This window comes from Schistocerca gregaria, chromosome 1 (genome assembly GCF_023897955.1).
Source record: "Schistocerca gregaria isolate iqSchGreg1 chromosome 1, iqSchGreg1.2, whole genome shotgun sequence".
NCBI classification, from domain to species: Eukaryota; Metazoa; Arthropoda; class Insecta; order Orthoptera; family Acrididae; genus Schistocerca; species Schistocerca gregaria.
Window position 1 is genome coordinate 520094397 of NC_064920.1, and position 17675 is coordinate 520112071.

General features: G+C 38.0%; 1 protein-coding gene across 1 annotated transcript in view; it reads right to left on the reverse strand.

Moving 5' to 3' along the window:
- LOC126277674 (carboxypeptidase B-like) overlaps positions 1–15696 on the reverse strand; it is a 318726-nt gene extending 303030 nt beyond the window's left edge. Inside the window, exon 1 of the mRNA XM_049977382.1 lies at positions 15650–15696. The gene's annotated coding sequence lies outside the window, so the exon portion shown is untranslated. The remainder of the gene's footprint in view (positions 1–15649) is intronic.
- Between the last annotated feature and the right edge of the window lie 1979 nt (positions 15697–17675).

Sequence of the window (17675 nt, forward strand, 5' to 3'; positions counted from 1 at the left end):
TTGTGCCACAAACTTCTCTTCTCCCCATTCCTATCCAATACTTCCCCATTAGTTATGTGATCTACCCATCTAATCTTCAGCATTATTCTGTAGCACCACATTTCAAAAGCTTCTATTCACTTCTTGTCCAAACTATTTATCGTCCATGTTTCACTTCCATACATGGCTACTCTTCATACAAATGCTTTCAGAAATGACTTCCTGACACTTAAATCTACATTTGATGTTAACAAATTTCTCTTCTTCAGAAACCCTTTCCTTGCCATTGCCAGTCTACATTTTATATCCTCTCTACTTCGACCATCATCAGTTATTTTGCTCCCCAAATAGCAAAACTCCTTTACTACTTTAAGTGTCTCATTTCCTAATCTAATTCCCTCAGCATCACCCAACTTAATTCAACTACATTCCATTATCCTCATTTTGCTTTTTTTTATGCTCATCCTATATCCTCCTTTCAAGATACTGTCAATTCCCTTAACTGCTCTTCCAAGTCTTTTGCTGTCTCTGACAGAATTACAATGTCATCAGCAAACCTCAAAGTTTTTATTTCTTCCCCATGGATTTTAATACCTACTCTGAATTTTTCTTTTGTTTCCTTTACTGCTTGCTCAATATACAAATTGAATAATGTCAGGGAGAGGCTACAACCCTGTCTTACTTCCTTCCCAACCACTGCTTCCCTTTCATGTCCCTTGACTCTTATAACTGCAATCTGGTTTCTGTACAAATTGTAAATAGTCTTTCACTCCCTGTATTTTACCCCTGCTACCTTTATAATTTGAAAGAGAGTATTCCAGTCAACATTGTCAAAAGCTTTCTCTAAGTCCACAAATGCTAGAAACGTAGGTTTGCCTTTCCTTAATCTTTCTTCTAAGATATGTCGTAAGGTCACTATTGCCTCACGTGTACCAATATTTCTATGGAATCCAAACTGATCTTCCCCATGGTTGGCTTCTACCAGTTTTTCCATTCGTCTGTAAAGAATTTGCGTTAGTATTTTGCAGCTGTGACTTATTAAATTGATAGTTCGGTAATTTTCACATCTGTAAACACCTGCGTTCTTTGGGATTGGAATTATTATATTCTTCTTGAAGTCTGAGGGTATTTCGGCTGTTTCATACATCTTGCTCACCAGATGGTAGAGTTTTGTCAGGACTGGCTCTCCCAAGGCCGTCAGTAGTTCCAATGGAATGTTTTCTACTCCTGGGGCCTTGTTTTGACTCAGGTCTTTCAGTGCTCTGTCAAACACTTCACGCAGTATCGTATCTTCCATTTCATCTTCATCTACATCCTCTTCCATTTCCATAATATTGTCCTCAAGTACATTGCCCTTGTACAGACCCTCTATATACACCTTCCACCTTTCTGCTTTCCTTTCTTTGCTTAGAGCTGGGTTTCCATCTGAGCTCTTGATGTTCATACAAGTGGTTCTCTTATCTCCGAAGGTCTCTTTAATTTTCCTGTAGGCAGTATCTATCTTACTCCTAGTGTGATAAGCCTCTACATCCTTTTATTTGTCCTCTAGCCACCCCTGCTTAGCCATTTTGCACTTCCTATCGATCTCATTTTTGAGACGTTTGTATTCCTTTTTGCCTGCTTCATTTACTGCATTTTTATATTTATTCCTTTCATCAATTAAATTCAATATTTCTTCTGTTACCCAAGGATTTCTACTAGCCCTCGTCTTTTTACCTACTTGATCCTCTGCTGCCTTCACTACCCATTCTTCTTCTACTGTATTTCTTTCCCCCATTCCTGTCAATTGTTCCCTTATGCTCTCCGTGAAACTCTGTACAACCTCTGGTTTAGTCAGTTTATCCAGGTCCCATCTCCTTAAATTCCCACCTTTTTGTAATTTCTTCAGTTTTAATCTACAGTTCATAACAAATAGATTGTGGTCAGAGTCCACACCTGCCCCTGAAAATGTCTCACAATTTAAAACCTGGTTCCTAGATCTCTGTCTTACCATTACATAATCTATCTCATACCTTTTAGTATCTCCAGGCTTCTTCCATGTATACAGTCTTCTTTTATGATTCTTGAACCAAGTGTTAGCTATGATTCAGTTGTGCTCTGTGCAAACTTCTACCAGGCAGCTTCCTCTTTCATTTCTTAGCCCCAATCCATATCCACCTACTACGTTTCCTTCTCTCCCTTTTCCTACACTCGAATTCCAGCCACCCATGACTATTAAATTTTCGTCACCCTTCACTATCTGAATAATTTCTTTTATTTCATCATACATTTCCTCAATTTCTTTGTCATCTGCAAAGCTAGTTGGCATATAAACTTGTACTACTGTAGTAGGCGTGGGCTTCTTATCTATCTTAGCCATAATAATGCGTTCACTATGCTGTTTGTAGTCGCTTACCAGCATTCCTATTTTCCTATTCATTATTAAACCTACTCCTGTATTACCTCTATTTGATTTTGTGTTTGTAACACTGTATTCACCTGACCAAAAGTCCTGTTCCTCCTGCCACCAAACTTCACTAATTCCCACTATATCTAACTTTAATCTATTCATTTCCCTTTCTAAATTTTCTAACCTACCTGCCTGATTAAGGGATCTGACATTCCACGCTCCAATCTGTAGAACGCCAGTTTTCTTTCTCCTGATAATGACATCCTCTTGAGTAGTCCCCACCTGGAGATCCGAATGGGGGACTGTTTTACCTCCGGAATATTTTACCCAAGAGGACACCATCATCATTTAATCATACAGTAAAGCTGCATGCCCCCGGGAAAAATTATGGCCCCTTGCTTTCAGCCGTTCACAGTACCAGCACAGCAAGGCCGTTTTGGTTATTGTTACAAGGCTAGATCAGTCAATCATCCAGACTGTTGCCCTTGCAACTACTGAAGAGGCTGCTGCCCCTCTTCAGGAACCACACGTTTGTCTGGCCTCTCAACAGATACCCCTCTGCTGTGGTTGCACCTACGGTACGGCTATCTGTATCGCTGAGGCACGCAAGCCTCCCCACCAATGGCAAGGTCTATGGTTCATGGGGGGAAGGAAGAAGAATTTGCATAAATTAGCAAAATCTTAAACATGGCAAATTTAGATGTAAACATGGCCTGTTCAAGAAAATTTTTCTAAATAAATGACTAGTAATTTCATGTCCCCACTCTCCCTGTTCCCCTTTTCACTTGTACACTTTCCTGTGTCAGATTTTGCCACTTCCTGTGATACACACTGTATACAAAACTTGCACTTGGGCACCTCTACTGCACCTCTCAACTTGCGTTAGGTGGGCCTTAAACCAGCCTTGCATGTAAATAGGTAATACATTGTGATCTTTTGGCATAATTCATGATGAAATAAATCACAGCTGAATGACCAGATGTCGGCACTCAATGAGCACAATATTTCAGCAAACAACCATGTTGCCATCAGCAGATGCATGGACAAATTGCGGGAAGATATTTAGTATTGTTTCACAGAATGTCTTTTCATGCATTTCCTGGGATGTCTTGTCATGCACACTACTTACAAAACTGAAATTGTTCCACTCAAATGTTGGATAAGGCCTCCTCTAAAGATAATATTATGATTAGGCAACATACATACTAGCAAGATAAGGTTTTCTATACAGATTTGGGTTACATCTGGCATGAGTATGGTAAGCAATAGGAAAATCAAATTACAGATATATTTATGCTCATTCTAACTACTGAGTCTTATTGCAACAATTTTTCAAGGCCTACCCTTTTGTCAACAATCTTTCTGCTATGAATTTAGAGTCCAAGCAAGATTTCACACTTAATTTTATGTGAGGTGCACTAGTTTTTATGAGTGCTTCAAATTCTGTCACTTTGTTGTGAAGGCTTTTTGGCAATTTATTGCTTGCATTTTGACAGTCTCATCAAAGCAGATGCAGAAGGGATTCCTTTGGATCATGCACTAGTAGATTGGGGTCTCCTACAGCCAATTTTATTTGGACCAGAGTCATCTAATCTAGAAAACTCTTTTTGTGTTCCACATAGAGTGTAACATGTAGTGGACTGCTAATTCACTTAGGGGCATCCTGCAATTCTCAAACCTATCTTGTTACATCAGTAAGTCACACATTAGTTCATCACAAACTTTAGACTTCTACAGTTCAGTCCTTTCACTCAACTGAGAATCATGAGACAACTATCAGTTCTGCAGATTGTGAATCTCATTTGAAATTCAGCAAGGAAGGATAGTATTCTCAACCTTCTTGCCAATCACTGAAGTGATCCAAGCTTGACCTCAGAGACCAGACACCAAGTGTCTTCATTCCAATGAGTGCTGAATCTGTAGTTGGTTGTACAAGGGTCACTGCTATCCCTACCCTCAATGAATGACTAGAAGCCAATCCCAATAGCATGGCATGATGTGGAACGTCCCTTCCATCAAGAGCTATCTTTCAGTGCACACACTGGTGGACATTTCTTCCTTCAGTGCTCAAGATACTGCCTGCTACAGCATTATTGGTTACAAATAAGTAATAAGCATTATTGGCTACAAACAAATAATTAAGCATGAGTGTTAGATCTATTATTTTGTGTTTTCAAACTAGCACAAGTGTGCTAGACCTGCCATCTTGGATTAGAGGAGGGAAATGGGTGGGTGGAGTCGGAGGTGTAAGAGAGGGAGGAGAGGGAGGGGGACCTTGAATTAACCCATCACCACACTGGCTTAGAGATAATCCAATTGTCTACACTCTGATTCTGTTTCATTCATTGCTATTGGAATATGTTCACAGGCTTTGTTGATACTGAAAAAGCATTTTACAACAAAAAATTGTGAAAAATGTTTGAAGACTGAGAATAACAGGAGTAGACTTTGGGGAAAGATGGGTAGTATACAATATGCCCAAGAACCAAGAGGGACAATAGGAATGGAAGACTGACAATGAAGTGATCAAATCAGGAAGGGTGTAGGACAAGGAAGCAGTCTTCTGCCCTTACTATTCAATCTGTATATCAAAGAATCAATGACAGAAATTAAATTCAGGATGAAAAGACATCAGTAACAAAATTTGCTGAGACATTGACATCCTCAATGAAAGTGAAGAAGAATTACAAGACGTGAACCATCTAATGAGTGCAGAACATGGGTTGAGAATAAATTGAAGCAAGGCAAAAGTAATGAGGACTGACATAAATGACATTAGCAATAAACTTAACATCAAAACTGGGGACAACAAAGTAGAAGAAGTTGTGGATTATTGCTACCACACAAGGAAAATAACACATGAAAGACAAAGAAAGGACATAAAAACAGATTAGCACAGCTGAAGAGGGCGTTCCTGGCCAAGAGAAGTGTCATCGTATCAATCACTGGCTGTAACTGGAGGGAAAAATTTCTGAGAGTAGATATCTGAAGCACAGTATTGTCTGATATTGAATCATGAACTGTAATAAAACTGGAAATGAGAGAGAATATGGTCATTTGACGTCTGTTGCCAAACAGTAATGTTGAAAATTAGGGCTGATAAGGTAAGGACTGTGAAGGTTCTATAGAAAAATGACTAAGAAGGAAACATATGGAAAATATTGACAAGAAGAAGGATCAGAATGATACGATGTATATGAGGACATAGGGAATAACTTCCATGGTATTAGATGGGGATGTTAAGGGAAAAACTCTAGGCAGAAACTGGATCTGATCCAACAAGAGCTATACTGAAATGAAGAGAGTAGCATATGAGAAGAATTCAGGAATTGATGGTAGACTGCATCAAATCAATTAGTAGACTGATGATAGGAACTGAAACAAATACCATAAAAACAACTCTGCAGCGGTAGTAGAAACCACTAAACACATTATGGACTAAAAAAGTTTATTGCAAGTAAATTGAAGCTGCTACACAAGTCAAGGGCAGACTACAAAACACAATTATGAATAAATTCACTTATCAGAAACAAACGAGAATGGTTATCAGAAGAGAAACTTTTTATCATAAAAACATGAATTGAAGTGCATAAAAAACCTCCTACAGCCACTGGCATTCACAAGAGGGAGCACTTGCTTTCACAAGACTCTGGAAAAGATGGTACCTGCCCCAAATCACTCTGCAGGCACAATCCTGAGGATTACATTTTTTAGGAAATAAAGTTTTCTGGCATCCCTTTAGGTGACTGAGCACTGATAATGCCTCAGTGTAATTACAAAGAGAGTACCTTTGCAATGTACAGCACCTGTTTCTACAGAAGAGATATTATGTTGTGAGTCTGCACAACAGCGGCAGTGCAACATTCACTCCCATTTTTAAATACAACTGGGTGCCACAGTGCCCCAGTACGTGGCTCAGCCAGACATTGCTTGCTTCCCTGTCCCATGGGCACAGCCCAGCAGGTTCCCAAACAGGAATCCTGCCATAGATTCCTCAGTTTCCACCAGTGTTGGACAACAGAACTTTTGATGAGTGGTAGCCCACTATCTTTATCACATGCACTGATGTTACATTAAATGCAAGAACAAGGTAAGGAGACAAAATAAACTGAAGAACACACTACATACACAGCCAGGAAAAAATGAAACAGCCTCAAGGACAAGGGCAAGAGAGGTGACAGGTATTCATCATTGTAGGAGTGTATGATAATAAGCTCTCACCAAATGAAACATACATCACAGTAAAAGGTGCACAAACACCTGCATCAGTACACAGTGTGGCAGCAATGCTGGCATGTGTCCTCTCATGCAAATGATCATCACCTTCTATTAGACTGTCCCAAGCATCTTGGGCCTTTTGTTGCAGTTAGACAATGGTTTTTGCAAGCCCTGGTGAACATGTAACTCCTCACTTCAGCATTTCCCATATGAATTCACGTGCAATATATGCCTGAATTTCGTCCCTGGATGATGCTCAGTCATCCACTGCTGCTCACACGGCATGTCAGACATGATGTGTGTCCATAATATGTGGACATCCAGGATCTGGTCTAGGACGTGGAAATGTTAAACAGACCATTATTGAAAGCAACAAATGCACTGTGCTCAACATATGCAGCAGTCAATTGCTACATACCTCCAGATACCCTTAGGTTTACAGTGTGACCCCATTCAAAGGGGTGAAGCTGTAAACACTATTCACCTCTTAAATTCAGTACAGTCACTGCCAGCAGAGTCAAAACAGAGGTGCACAGACAATACATGACTCCAGAGTGCCATCTGATTGTCACTGACTGTGAAAGATAATCATTAACACCACAACCCCTCAGTAGGCCCATATTATATCCTGAGACCACTGAACACAGCCTTTGATGGTGATGCATTTTTCTTCTTTACGGTAATGTATGAACATAGTAATTACTCATTACCCGTAGATTAACCTGGTATCACATAAAAACAAATTCACATAAACTTGATTTTAATTCAGTGAAACACTGAATTAAAAATGAGAGGAGGAGGCCCACACAAGGCTGATGCCTCTCAACCTATAACATTTATTTCTGGTGGCACAACATGTCTCAAAACTGGTCAACTCATTCATATATAAAAAAAAGGCAGTTATAATGTGTCGCCACTCCCCCTCGCACCTCCACTTCTATCCCCCATATTTTTGCGAATCCCTGTGCATGAGAATCACTCTTTTCATGTTTTATTTTCCAAATGATGCTAATAATTGTGACATTGTCATCTGCTCCATGTGCCAACCATTGTCATCCATTTGCTCCTCCCCTCTTATAACATTGCCATCAAGTTTCTCTCTGTGTATAGCACTTTTATACTTTTCATTCACCATTTAGCCTACTTTGTTTGATCAGTCTAATTCTCCTATTTGCCCTTTTAAAAAGTCATGGTTTCTACAGATTTGCATTTTTCCTCTAGCCAATCTTGCACTCTCAGTTTGCATCTTTTGTCAATCTTATTTTTCAGAAGCCTGTATTTCCTTTCACATGCTTCATTTACTGCCCTTTTACATTTTCTCCTTTCATCAGTAAAATTCATATTTCATGTGTTATGCAAGGATTTCTGGTATGTTTTGTCTTTTTACTTATTTGCTCCTCTACCACACCTACCCATTCATCTTCTACACTATTTCTTACCCTTTTTAAGTTGATGCCTTGTGATCCCTTTGAAATTCTGAACATCCTCTCGTTCTCACGATTTATCCAGGACCCATCTCCTTAGTTTCCTATCATTCTGCAATTTCTTCCATTTTAATCTTCGATTCATAACAAATAAATTTTATCTGCCACTGCAAGTGTTTTTCAGTTTAAAATATAGCTTCTAAATCTCTGTCTTCCATATTATTAGGTCACTTCCACATATACTACTTACCTACATGATTCCTAAAACAAGCATTAGGAAAGATTAAATTGTGTTCTGTTCAAAATTCTACCAGGCTGCTCCTTCTATCGTTCCTTTTGAAAAGTCCATTTTCTCCTACCATCTTTCCTCCTACTCTAGCTCGTAATTTATGGACACGAGAAATCTGTCTTCCATGAGCATCACTGAATTTCCATTGGTCAAGATTGAATTCCAGTAAGGTGACCAGATTCAGTTTGTTATGCCAGAAAATTTTAAGCATACATTGAAAGCTAACAGCATTGTGCAACATGTTGAGAGTGACAAAACAGGCACCTTCATTGTTTGTTACACTATAACTGGTGACCATGGGAAGGAATGTTATTTTTTATGTACACAGAATGTGACAAGCTCCTATGGTACATTTTCAATGAAATTGAAGAGAACATTTGAAAAGGAAATGAGTATAGATAGGGAGAGACGTTCTTGTTGGAATGACAGAGCCTAGATGGCAGATACCATGAACTCTGACAAACGTGATGATTCTAATTAAAGCCCAATTGCTGCATGAGGAATGGGAGGAGAAACTCTCAAGCCAGTTTGGTGTGGCCAAAGAAGGCAGCAAAATGAAAGGTGAAATGTTAAATTTTGCATGCAGGGGGATTGTACAGACACAATATGGTTTGACTGCTCACAAACTCCCAAATGGAGGTCATACAAATAGGTATTGCTAGCACTGAAAGGCAGCTACAGGATATGAAAAGTTTGAGTCTTCAGGTTTAGATGGAATCTCAATTTGGTTTTACACAGAGTACTCATAGGCACTTGACCCTTACTTAGCTTCCATTTATTGTGAATCTCTCACTCAGCACAAAGTTCCAAGAGACTAGAAAAAAGTGCAGGTGATTCCCACATTTATGAAGAGTGAAAGAAAATATCTACAAAATTATAGACCAATATCCTTAACATCAATCTGCTACCAAATTCTTGAGAACATTTTAAGTTCAAACATAATACATTTCCTTCACTCACAAATAAATACAAATTTAAAAAGCATCACCTATGCAAAATTCATATAGTCCTTTTCTCACATGATATCCTATGAACCATTCATGAAGAGCAGCAAGCAGATTATATTTTTAGATTTCCGGAAAATGTTTGATACACACTGCCACACTACAAACTGTTTAGGAAGGTCTGGGCGTATGGAATACATTTTTAGATATGTGGTTGGCTCAAAGACTATTTTAATGAATGGAACTCAGCATTTTGTCCTGGATGGTGAGTGTTTATTGAAGATAGAGGAATAGTCAGGAATGTCTCAGGAAAGTGTGACAGGTCCAATCCTGTTCTCTATAAATTTTAACAGTCTGGCTGATAGGCTGAGCAGCAGTCTGTGACAGTTTGCTGATAAGGCTGTAGTGTACAGCAATGTATCACCTTTGGGTGTCTGTGGGAAGATGCAGGATGACTTGGACACAACTTCTACTTAGTATTATGAATAACAGCCTTCTCTAAAAGTGGGAAAATATAAGTTAATGTAAAAAACAATCTTGTGATGTTCAAGTACATTATTAGTGATATGATCCCACTGACTAAATATCTAGGTGTGTCATTACAAAGCAACATGAAAGGAATGAGTTCACAAGGTCAGTTGTAAGGAAGGCAAATAGTTGACTTCAGTTTATTGGGAGTATTCTATAAAAGTATATATATACAAAAAAAAACTGCATGTAGAAAACAATAGAATGACAAATTCTTGAGTACTGCTCAAGAGTATGAGAATTCAAACAGGCTGGATTAAAGGAAGTCACTGAAGCAAGTCTGAGGCATGTTACTGCATTTGTTGCTGGTAGGTTTGATCAACATGCAAGTATTGCAGAGATACTCCTTGAACTCAAACAGGAATCTCTGGACGGAAGAAGTTCTTTTTGTATAACATTATTGAGCCAGTTTAGAGAATCAGCAATAGTGGCAGACTGCAGAATATATATAATTCCAACACTGTGCTGGTATTGAGATATCAGGATCAGCAAATCAATGTATTGGTAATGTATTAATGCTTCTGTCAGAGATGCAAATCATATTTTTATCAGTGACTGATTTCAAATATTTTCATTCATTCTCAAAGCATTACTGATAAAACTGCAGAACATTCCTACTGCCACCAAGATACACATCACATAATGGTGGTCGTTGTTGGGATGTTTAAGGGGGACTAAACAGTTAAGGGCATCAGTCCCCCATCACATAATGACTGCAAAGACAAGATACAAGAAATCAAGGCTTGTACAGAAACATACAGACATTCATTTTTTCCTTGCTCCATTTATGAGAGGAACATGAAATGCATTGACTAGCAGTTGTACAAAGTACCTTCCACCATACAGTGGTTGGCTGCATTTGAATGTAGATGTAGAAATATGGTTTTTATATGAACATGGAAAGTTAACTTTGGGAATTTCTTTGCCAAGACAAGGAATCTGGAGGGGTCTTTCACATGAGAGGATTAGGTAGACACATTGTAGCTGAGCCATCAGGGCACCGACAGCTGCACAAACAACCAATTAGAGCATGATATAGGCCAGTTGCAGACACAGTTTTCATTTACTGAGAGCCCACTGACACACAGCCAAATGCAGGAGTTGCCATGTAATGGACTCCCATCCTACTGATCTAATCGAAGGGCCCCTGACAGCACTGGCCTTTCTTAGTCATTTATGTAATTGTTTATGAAGTTATTCAGAATAGATATTGAAAGATGTGTGTATTTGTGTAAAAATCATCGACCACTCTTAGGTAAATACAGCCTGATATTTTATTGATATGCAGAATGAAATATGTAACGCAAAAGAAAAATTTTCAAGTGCTAACACTTGAAATGCATCTACATGATAATCATACAGCATACACTTCCATAAATTCTGGGTGACAGAAGGGAGAAAAAAGGCTTCCATATCTTAAAACAGTACACAGAACGTGAATGAAGAGTTCTGTGAAAGCAACAGATTGCGTGCACACATTTAGGCCTTTCGCTTATAGCATGCGGTAATGTATTGGGGTATTTCCCCTGTTGTGAACATGTTAATTAAAAATAAATAAATAAATAAAAGATAGTTAACTAGCCGAAAAACAATTTAACAGAAGTCTGAAATTCTGTCATCAACATAATGGAAGCACTTCAGCGCAGCATGCTACCATGCTGCCATGCTACCTCATATCTCATACCAGTGTCCAGTGACACAGCAGCTGGTGCAGCCTTACCTTATACATTTTTTCAGAACTAACTACCGTTCAGAAAGATTGCTGTACTTGCTAATAATAATAATAATAATAATAATAATAATAATAATAATAATAATAACAATAATGAACAGAGTCCACGCTGTGATTGAATGCTTGCTCATGAAAATACTTGGGGAGTGATGTCCTGGAGTTCTACAATAACACAAGGTGCAGTGTGGCACATTTCACTGCACTTTGCATACCACAGAATATGTATCTAATAAATAAAGAGACAACACATGATTTTAATACTGCTGTATTAAACTTGAAAGGCAATAAACACAACATACACACTCATAACAAAAACATAATCAACACTTCTCATTAAAACTGAATACAATCATCATCCAAAATCATCACAACAGTAACGCTATACTTCTTGAACAATTCATATTGCAAATTTGTAATATTGTACTGGTACATAATTAAATGAAATTATAAATGATGTAGTAACCAGCTTTCAAGAACTTAATAGTAGTAGTAGTAGTACTAGTGGTGGTAATAGTAGTAGTAGTTTATTCATCCAGCAACATTGTATGGATTTCAACAAAGAACATAATTTAACAAAAATAAGATACGGCTGAACAGTTTCCTACATAATACAATGATTCATTGTACACATCATCACAATATTTTTGGGGAATGCAACTTTGATTACTGTAATATAAAGTATGAGAAGGATCTTTTACATGAAATTCACTAGAAGTAAATAATTGATTTAACACTTTTGTTTGTGGTGTTTTACATGAAATACATTGCAAGTAAATAATTGATTTAACACTTTTGTTCAGAAAATTAACATTGAGGCTGTAGCAAGTATTTGATTTATGTTACTATTAACATATAGTAAATGAAAGTAGTTATTTGCTGCAAGGTTACTGCAGATATTAATTTGTACTCTAACAGTAGTTGGTCATTAAGAATTTAAATATTGCCTCCTTGAATGTAGACAATGTTTTTATTTACTTTAGCTGAGTTGGAAGTTTGTTGTACAAAATAGTACCCTAAATGTTGGTTTGTTTTCGTGTTAAAGCCTTGTTTACTCTTTTTATGTGGATGTCATTGCACATTCTTGTATTGTAGGAATGTAGATCTAAGTTGGTTTTATAATTATCAATGTGCATTTTTATATTAACAACAGTTTTTTTATATATAGAGGCATGGTAAGGGTAGAATATTTAGGTGTTGAAATAACTGTTTGGAAGGTGTTAGCCTTTTACTGTTTGAAATTATTCTAACAGCTCGTTTTTGTAAGGAGAAGATGGTTATTATGACCCCAGAGGGTTAGGCCATAGGTGATAGAAGAATGGATGTAAGCAAAGTAGACAGTTCTGCTACACTCTCTACTAGACACAGTACTTATTGTGTGTAATGCAAAGCAAGCTGAGCTTAACTTGTTAGTGAGGTAGAGAATGTGGGCTTTCCAGTCTAAATTTTCATCAATTTGAACACCTAAGAATTTTGTGGCAGCTACCCTTTCACTTCATTTATTTTGAATTTTAAGGTTCACTTCATGATGAGACTTTGTTTTCCTGTAATGTATATAATTAGTTTTTGAAACATTTAAGGTTATACTGTTCAGTCAAAACCAGTTTTGTATGTATTCCAAAACTCTGGTTTCAGATGTTGGCAATACCCTACTCATGTTTGTTACAACAATATTTGTGTCATCAGCAAAGTTATGTGCATACCACTGATTGGGATCTTGATATTATTGATACATATACAAAATAAGAGAGGTCCAAAATGCTTCCCTGAGGTACTCCAATTGGTACAGTCTGCAAGACCGATCTGTACACAATGTTTTCATTTTTATTGTTTGCTGAGGTAATTTCTATTACCTTTTTTCTACTGTGAAGATATGACTGAAACCATTTTAATGCAACTCCTTGTATACCTATAGCTTCTAGTTTGTCTAGAAAGATGTCATGATCAACAGTATCAAATGCCTTTGATAAGTCCAAGTTTACTCCTATTGTACTGTTATTTCTGTCAAATTCTATTACAATGTTTTCGATGAATTAGGTAATTGCTGTTTTCACGAAAAGCACTGTGCATATGCATGTAGAAGGACACCAGCTTGCGGAGCACTACTAATAAACAGACCCAGCTAACTTCACCTGGTAGACTGCATTTTAGCACAGAATATAAATTGGATTGATCTTACTAGAATTATTCCAGACTGTTCAATAACATAGCTCTCCCTCAAATGACATTGACTTCATCAGAATAACTTGCATCATCTAAAAGCTCCTGAACCAGACAAATCTTTTCAATGCTCCAGAAGACTATACACTAAAGTAACAGCAAATGGAACAATGATTGACTTCCTTCAAAACCCGCACCAGCATGCATCGCCCACCACCAAGCAATCCTGTTGTTGATGGCCAGTTAACTCTTCAATGACATGCTACCAATGAGGTTGTTTAGCAAAAAATTTGCGAAAGTATCTGAATTGATATGTTGGAACTGGTTACAGCAAGATCTCATATTTAGTAGCAAAAAATACTGCAAATCACAAAAACAGAAGTACAGTATATTGAAAAGAAATGAAAGAGCCAACTAAGAGGCACCTTTCATTGCCCTTTTTCTGCCTCTGTTGAAATTTTCTGCATAACTTCTTTCAAAACCCTAATAAAAATGTTGAATAAGCATTAAATTTAGGTCTGACAGGAGGTGACATAAGATGGTAGAGAGATTATTGTAAGTGTAGATCAATCTCGAGATCAATACAAGTCACTTTAGGTTACAACTACCATTACAAGTTTTTACGCATGTACTGTGGTGGATAGTAGCTATGTGTCTGTCTTGACTATGATGATCAGTTCACAGTGCTGTACATAGTAGTATATCTCCATTCGTATTGCATTCATTTTTAGACCTATACCTGTGTTGTGCTGAAAACTCTGTATTCATCTAGTCAGAATTTCAGTTTTTCCTGCTGTCATACTTCAGTAATTCCCACTATATCTAACTTTAACCTATGTCATTTGTCTTTTCACTACAGCTAACCTATGTGTCCACTTTAAGGCTCTAACATTCCACATGTTGATCTGTATGGCACCAGATTTGTTTCTTCTGATGACTACATCCTTCAGGTAGTACCCATCAAGAGATCCAAATGGCAGACTTAGTTTACGTCCAGAATATTTTACTCAGGAAGGTACCATCACAATTAAACCACAAAGAAGAGATTTATCTACTCAGAAAATATAACAGCCCTTCTTTCCCCTTGCTTTCAGGTATTTGCAGTACAAGGCCAGATTTGTCAATCATCCAGGCTGTTGCCTCTGTAACTATAGAAATGGTTGCCACGTCTCTACATAAAACTCCTCCCGAACAGGCCATGAAGGCCCAACAGTACCGACCAGCTGCCGTGTCATCCTCGCCCACAGGCATCACTGTATGCAGATATGAAGGTGCATGTGGTCAGCACACCACTCTCCCAGCTGTATGTCAGTTTACGAGACTGGAGCCACTACTTCTCAATCAAGTAGCTCCTCAATTTACCTCACAAACTTGCCAGCAGATCTCGACAAACCGGACAGTCACCCATCCAAATGCTATCCCAGCCCAACAGCACTTAACTTCAGTGATCTGATGGGAACTGATGTTACCACTGCGGCAAGGCCGTTGGCTACCTCTCTACACGAACCATATTTTAATCTGCCTCTCCATGGATATTCATGGCTGCACTTAACAATATGACATGTGGGTCACAGAGACATGCCAGTCATCACCATGCGGCAAAGACCATGATTTGTGGTAGTCTTTATGCACTCTCAAAAAAGTTTAAAATTGATGTACAAGTGACCATTATTTTATCATTTCAATTTTATGTCTACCACAAGGTTGTAGTTTGGGATACTCAGTCCATTATACTCTATCATAGGGAAGATTTTGCTCATGCTGATGATAGCAGTTGATAAATAATGGCATTCCTCAACTGTCCATAAATTCAGGCCAAACTCCAAGCAGAAAGATTTTTCAATGTGTTACAGATGGTGAATAACTTCATAATTTATCTTCAGAAATTTTGTTGTGTAAACATAATCATTGTATGTTCATAAATTTTCTCTCCTGATTATTAGAATTAAAACTATTTATAATGGTTGATTGCATATTAATTACACTTACCTGCTGGTGAGAGAGATATACACTGAAGAGATCGGGTGGAAGGGCAGAGGGATGCCGAAAGGATGATTGAATTGCATCCGTGTTTCTGAAACTTTATGATGTATTTTTAGTTGTTTGCATGTTCCTGACAAGGAACTAATAAAAAGGTTAATAACTTTCTAGGATATGCACAGATTCATATAACACTTAAATAACTATATAGTGAAGGTGAAATATACTGGCACTTCTCAGTATAATTTTTTACTTACAGGATGTACTGAATGCACAGCCACCTTTGATCTTAGGTATTAATAATCTGTCTATAGTGGTAATGAAGAAACATCTTTCTGAGAAAGCATTTGCATAAACTACAGACTTCACACTACTGCGATGATATAAAAGTTGTGCTAGTTGAGAATTTCCCAATGTAGTAACTGCTTTAAAGGTTCACAGATATTTCATTGGCTCTAACACTATGCTCGAGAACCTCTTATATAATACTATGAGTTCCTGAACATAATAAAATTCAGAAATGCAGGTACATAATCTTATCATCCTGTAACACAATTGTGTAAATAGTGGCAGATTATACAAATTCAGTATGACATTTAACTATCACTGCTCATAACAAAAAATAGATATTTCCATGCATTTTCTGCTTATTCAAACAGTTTCTATATTTGCTTATTACCAGACAGAAAAACTTAAGGAGAAAACATGAAGTAAAGGAATATTGGTAAATAATAATCTGAAAAAACTCTTTTGCCATAGTAAAGATAACAATAAATGGTCTGGAGAATCATGCCTTCAACAGCAGTAAAATATTTGGGATAGGATTTCTGATAAACATGTTTATACAAAAATGAAAATACCATGAACTCTTAGAATGAAATTTTCACTCTGTAGCAGATTGTGCGCTGATATGAAACTTCCTGGCAGATTAAAACTGTGTGCCAGACCGAGACTCGAACTCGGGACCTTTGCCTTTTCCGGGTAAATGCTCTACCAACTGAGGTACCCAAGAACGACTCACGCCCCGTCCTCACAGATTTAATTCCGCCAGTACCTCGTGTCCTACCTTCCAAATTTCACAGAAGCTCTCCTGCGAGGTTCGTAGCTCAGTTGGTAGAGCACTTGCCCGCAAAATGCAAAGGTCCCGAGTTCGAGTTTCAGTCCGGCACACAGTTTTAATCTGCCAGGAAGTTTCACCATAAACTCTTGTTTCAAGCACAAAATACACGAAGAGCATTGACAGTAGCATATAACACTCGTTTGCGGGAGGTGTTACTGTTTTGTTTCAATATGAAGAAAACAGCGGCTGAGTCTCATCGAATGCTCTCAAGTATACTTGGTAAGGATGCTATTAGTGTAAGAACATGTCGTGAGTGGTTTCAACGCTTCAAGAACGGTGATTTTAACGTCGTAGAGCGGCATAGTGGTAAAAGAGAGAATATTTTCTAAGATACAGAATAGGAGATTCCTGAGTGACGACTTAAAATGTTCAAATGGCTCTGAGCACTATGGGACTTAACATCTATGGTCATCAGTCCCCTAGAACTTAGAACTACTTAAACCTAGCTAACCTAAGGACTTCACACAACACCCAGTCATCACGAGGCAGAGAAAATCCCTGACCCCGCCGGGAATCGAACACGGGAACCTGGGCGCGAGAAGCGAGAACGTTATCGCACGACCACGAGCTGCGGACTAGTGAAGACTCGCCTCAAATTCAAGAAGAATTGTCACAATTAGTGGGAGTGACACAGCAAGCCTTTTCAAAAGGTTTCAAGGCTATGGGCATGATTCAAAAAGAAGGAACTTGGTTGCCGTGTGAGCTAAAACCAAGGGACTTGAAAGGCGTTTGTGTGTTTGTGAACAGTTGCTTCAGAGGCGAAAACGGAAGGGATTTCTGCATCGAATTGTGACCGGCGACAAACAATGGGTTCATTACGATAATGCTAAACACAAAAAATCATGGGTATATCTCGGACATGATTCCATGTCAACGGCCAAACCAAATATTCACGGCTCCAAGATCATGCTCTGC